The sequence below is a fragment of the Tauraco erythrolophus genome, chromosome 20, assembly GCF_009769465.1.
Source record: "Tauraco erythrolophus isolate bTauEry1 chromosome 20, bTauEry1.pri, whole genome shotgun sequence".
NCBI classification, from domain to species: domain Eukaryota; kingdom Metazoa; phylum Chordata; class Aves; order Musophagiformes; family Musophagidae; genus Tauraco; species Tauraco erythrolophus.
The window spans coordinates 11659745-11665505 of record NC_141484.1 but is presented as its reverse complement, the minus strand read 5'-3'; the positions used below and the strand labels follow the sequence as shown (position 1 = coordinate 11665505).

Genomic DNA, 5761 nt, shown 5'->3' with positions numbered 1-5761 from the left:
TGCCTGGCTGCAGCTGCTCGCAGAGCAAGGCGCTGCTTAGATGTCTGGTTTTATTGTTTTCACGTGTGTATTGAAAGAGAAACTTCATATAAAGAGCACGTATACACACGTGCACCCACCTGCTCTGTCTGGCCAGGTTGTATGTCAATAACCAAACCAGATCTACCTATGTCACGTTACTCACTATACTTAATAATACACCTGCAAGGGTGGAGCTGTTTTAAGTAATACAGTAATAATTCCCACTGCACACTGACCCACACACGTATCTACACTTTCTTACCATACAAAGCGTGTGGAACTATTTTATATGCTAAAATAAACGTGCAGTGTGTAGGTACATACCCACCCACCTGCCTGCATCCGTACTGTATTTGTCATTCATATTTCAGCACATATGTGCATAGACATGAACACGAGCCGCATACGGATGCTGTACAAATGATTCATTGAGAGATACAGAGATAAGCAGGTAAATATAGTTTGTGCATTTCCTGGCATGGTTGTACGCACAAGGGGTTTTCAAGGGCTTTAAAATTACTAATAGACGACTCAATGCGTGCAAACCCGAGTCCCACCACTTGCATGTTTAGACACACTAGTCATACTGGGAGAGTTCAGAAAACATTTCTCACTCTCTTAAATTATTTGTAAACACAGCCTAATAGAAAGTGAGAAACACAAAGCTATCACAGCCTCCTTTTGGCCACATTGTACAATGACCCATCAGCAGCCACTAGCTACACCCACTGCCAGTCAGTGAAGAGGATGAATAATGGGCTGCATCCACCCTGCAGGTGCCCATCTCCACCCAGGCATCTCCAAGCTCTGGCTAAATACTCATATGGTTGCTGAGAGCCGTACCCCAGGATAGGGGACAGAGGGAAACGTGGGCTCAATCTGTTCCTCCATCCTGCCTTAGGCATGCTTCGTGTCATGGGGGAAGGAGCCCCACTACTCAACCCAGCCACCATGGCCAAGGTGGGGCTGGAAGGAGACGAGGGGACCTGTAGCCCAGCCACAATGACAGGCTCTAGTCCTCAGCACACAGCCCACCAGACTCCTCACTCACTCACTGCATCAGAGATGATTTGTCCTGAGCACCCCAGGGGAAGAGGACAGCATGGGAAGGCTGCTGAAACACCTTGGCTTGGTCCCACAAAAACTGTCACGTGCATAAGGCAAGTTGCTCTTTACTGATGGCTTCCAAGAAACAGAAGAGCGGAGACAAGTTAGAAGCCAGACGTCTCCATCCTTGCTTGCATCCAGGTCAGGCTACAGGCATCATTTCTCCTTGCCAAAGTGTCTTTCCCTGAGATGTTTCTGATTAGGATTGATGTGTCTTCTGCTCTTCCTTCAGCAAGAAAGCAGAGAAAGCACCATGAACACCAACATCCTCCCAGTTTTTAAAGGCTTCAAGCCTCCACCCCATCTGGGCTGCCTTTGGCCTGAGGGATAGGCACAATTACTGTAATGGTCTTGGTTACGCACGGGCTTGAGTCACATGCTGAAGTACAGGTGTCTCCATAGGACGGGAAGGGGTTGGCTTCTAACTAGAGATTAGCTCATATTTCCTTTTGCGATGGCTGTGAAGTGCTGTGAAGTTAAACAGAGGAGGAATCTCAGCTACTGCTCAATCTCACCCCTACCCAGATCGTTCATGCTGGTTCCAGCATGTCACATCTCAGAGGAACCACACGCCTCAGTCACCCAGTCCGCAGTAGGAAGGGGTTCAGATGATGGTCTGGAGCATGTAGAGATATGAGACGGTGCCTGCACTTCTTTCATCCCTTGCCCAGTCTCCCAGGGACTGGCTGCAGAACGCTGCATTCACCACCACAGCTGGAGCTACCCCATTGCTTCCAGTACCCAGTGTGCCATTAAAACTAGCTGTAAAACAGCAGCAAAAATTGGATCAGTGGCTGTAGGATTACAGTTCAGCTGGGTCGGTGGGCAGGAAAACCCTCAGTGGGCTGAACTTTCTTCTAGGAATCTGTCACAAGAGCATCCTGTCCTGAAGCAGTTTCACCCAGACGGTGAGTCAACACAGAGACCAACTATGGGAAAAAACATGCACTGTTGTACAGGAAAAGTACTGATGATGCAGGGTCTCACTTTTCTCTGCAAGCCAGCCCCCAGCCAGTGCCCACAGACGGTGCAGAGGAGCAGCACTGTGTGACCCACTCAAGGGAGATGTGACATTGCCTGCCATCAGCCAAGATCTCCCAGTAGACCAGAAAGTGGAGGACCCAGGGTCATAGAATCACAGAATGGTTTTGGTTGGAAGGGACCTCGAAGACCATCTAGTTCCAACCCCCCTGCCATGGGCAGGGACACCTTCCACTACACCAGGTTGCTCAAAGCAACTTGTCAGGTACAATTTGCCCTTAGTGAAGCCAAAACAAGATCTGGCTAGCAGAGGATGGTTTCGATCCATCGACCTCTGGGTTATGGGCCCAGCACGCTTCCGCTGCGCCACTCTGCTGCTGCTCTTTGGTATTCTGGCAGATCCATCCACAGATTTCTCATTCCAAGGGCAGCATCTCAGCCTGCAGTTCATAAGTGTCTCCTAGAAAATCTTCAGACACAGTCAGACGCTGGACTAGTCCTTGTGAGGACAGAGAGCATTCAACTGGCTGAGGTCCTCTCTGCAGATGGAAACACCAGCTAAATACACCGCATGACACCGGCCCGTTGCTGTCCAGAAAGTTTTATGCAGTCAAACACAAATCCAGGTTATCCTAGAGATGGGTAAACAACACAAAATATTTTTTCATGCTTTCTTTGATTTAGATTTCGGGTTTTGGACATGTTCACTTCGGCTACAACCCTTTAGCTTTTGCATTTCTTTCTGCGAGTGTTGCAGGAGGGGTGTCTACGGAGGGGGGTTGGGATTACAAGGGCACAGAGGCGAATACTGGAAGAAAATGAGTTGGGGATCAGCACCGAAAGCCCACCCCGCTTCTCACGCTGCCAGCTGCCTGCACCAACTGGCACAGGCACATGGGCGGTAGGGCATGTGCTGCATCTAAACATATTGATAATGATGCAATTTCCCATCATTAGCACACCATTACTCTTCTCGACTGAATTTTCCCTGCTAGGAAAACTCCGTTCCTCGTGCAGGCACTGGGAACCTTGTTAACTTTTAATTTATCATTAATTAGCACAAGTAAGATGAGGACAGCGGAGTGGCAGGCATTGCCAGGAGACATAATCAGCTGCCTGCAGCCCAGAGATGTTTCACTTGTCCAGCTTTGCTCTCATTAGTCCTGAGCAAAGGTCAGTCCCGAGACAAGCAGGGAGCTGGATGCCCTTTTCAGCCATGGGTGCTGGCCAAAACCCCTAAGAAATCAGCAAAATTCACAGAAATTTCCAATCTTTTCTACTTTACAACTGCCTGTAAGAGCAGTCAAATCATGTACATGGGAAACGGCCCCATCTATCAGCCCAGAAACCTGCAGCTGCAAGAGGGAACTAGGGCAGGGAGTTTGCCAGAAGAAGATATTCCCTGGACTTTCTTCCCCTTCTCCCTTTTCTCGTGAAAGTGCTGGATCTCTCAATAAACCCCTCTGGGTCAGGCAGATCCTGTCCCTGGCAGAGGGGTGGATTTGGCTATCATGCCAGGGCTCAGATAGCCCATCACCAAGCTGCAGGCATGGAGCCAAGCTCAGGGCTTGCTGCCAGCAGGACCTGAGCTGTGGCCAGGTACCTCCTGAAGGTAATCTGAGATGCAGCAATGGGAGCAAACAGGCAGCAGGCGAACAGAATGGACAGGACGGTGCTTGTGGGGCGGCGACCTCTAACAGAGGAGACACCCTGGGCATGTTAATCCTAATCCTAATCCTAATCCTGTAATGGTATGTGAGGATTGAGGGCTGCTGGGAAACCTGGCTGCTCTCTGCTATTCTTGCTACAGCTGGGAGAGCAGATGAGCACCTCTGAAATACCTCCTTGTAAGAGATCTCCTAGAAACAGCCCAAGTTCAGTCCCATAACCCCAATCCCCAGGTCCTCGTGGGCTTCCACACTCCATGTGCTGGTCTGTCACGGGCATCTGGAAATGCCACCCATGAGACCACACATTTGTCTACCAGGAAGCAAAAGTGCCCTGGCACTTCCAACAAACACCTAGTTGAGCACGAGGATGGGATCAGGGGTGCTGAGCTGCACAAGCCTGTGGGCAAGTCCCTACCCCCAGGTGAAGTGCCCCACCACCAACCAAATGCTTGGGCTAATTTTTTTCCCAGCACACCAAGCCTGGGTGCAGGTTCCAGCTTTCTCCAGGCAGCTGTCCTGATCCTGGTCCTGGTTGACCTCTGCTTATCTCTGGAAGACCATGTGAACTTTCTCCCCAACGTGACAGTAAAGCTAAAAAAAAGTCAGTCTAAACAAATATCACATTTAGGAGCGAATGTATTTTTGCCCCTCACTCAAAATGCTTCAAGATGCAACTGTCCTTGTTTGGAAGCATTCATCACACCTGACAGCAATGTCTCCATTCAGACAACCTCATGATGACCTATTGAGACCATGGAAGGTGGGTTCTACTGCCTCACCTGCCAAAAGAGGACGGTATCTGCTTTTTATGCCTTTCAGAGAAGTATCTTAATGATTTTAATAGAGGTTCCAGCACAGGCAGTCTCCTTCCTGCTTAGTGATGCTAATTTATTCTGTACTCCTAATTAGCCACCCAAGCAGGATTGGCCACTTAAGGACCCCTTCTCTGGATGACAATTGACTTATGTTGTTCTCCACCTCATGCACTAGAACATCTCCATCCTTGAAGCTATTCAAACTTTGGCTGGGCCCTGAGCAACCTGATTGACATTGCCTACATGTGTTAAGCTCATTGCTCCCTGCTGCAAGCATCCCCACTGAAACGTTCCTTGTGGTGCTGGTGGGGAGAAGCTGTGGGGGTCACACCAGTGAACATAGAATCATAGAATCATAGAATGGTTTGGGTTGGAAGGGTCCATAAAGATCATCTGGTTCCAACCATGAGGAGCATCTATGCACAAAGTGCCATTGGAGAAGAGCAGAGGATAGAGGGTCACCACCAACGGTGGGTGTTGAGAAGTCACCCCACAGTGCGTTCCCACAACACATCTCCATGTCCCACCTCACCGGCAGTGGAGCACATCCGACTCCAGCTGTGCTGACGCCAGCAGCTTCGGCTGAGGTGGCTGTGGGATGACAACCCCTGACAAAGCCAAGGACCATCTCAACCTGCCACTGCACCTTGATAAATTAACAAATACCAAAACGCCAAAGCACTTTTTGTGGTATAACCTATCTCATTCAGGAAGCCAACGTAAACCAGTGCTCCCAGCCTGAACCACGGAACCCCCCTTACCCCTTACCCCATCCCTCGCAGATGCGGACAGGCCACAGATCAGCTCAGCTTTGGTGCTGTGAGAGTTGCAAAAAGCTCCGTCGAGTTGATTTGACCATATCTACGAGAGGCAGAACTAGTTTTGTTAAACAGCCCGGCCTTAACCCGGCCTTGCTTATTTGCTCAGCAGCTGTTGGCTAAACCTTTTGTACTTACGAGAACAAAACCCTCCGCTATGCAGCACTTCAAGGATCAGACTTGAGCCCTGATCCTAAACTTTTCGTCATGCACGTTTTTAGAACAAAGTACCTTCTTTCTGCTTCGGATTTAAGCATGCGTGTTCCTCTTTCCACTTTTCTTTTTAAAAAGAAAAGAAGAGGGAAGGGGGGTTTGTGGTTTGGGGTTTTTCTGTTGTTGAGAACAAACA

The 5761-nt window shown here is 49.3% G+C and overlaps 1 non-coding gene across 1 annotated transcript; it reads right to left on the bottom strand.

The window, feature by feature from the left end:
• Positions 1-2413: 2413 nt before the first annotated feature.
• TRNAM-CAU (transfer RNA methionine (anticodon CAU)) lies at positions 2414-2485 on the bottom strand. Its single transcript has one exon. It is a non-coding gene; the product is annotated as a tRNA-Met (tRNA).
• Between the last annotated feature and the right edge of the window lie 3276 nt (positions 2486-5761).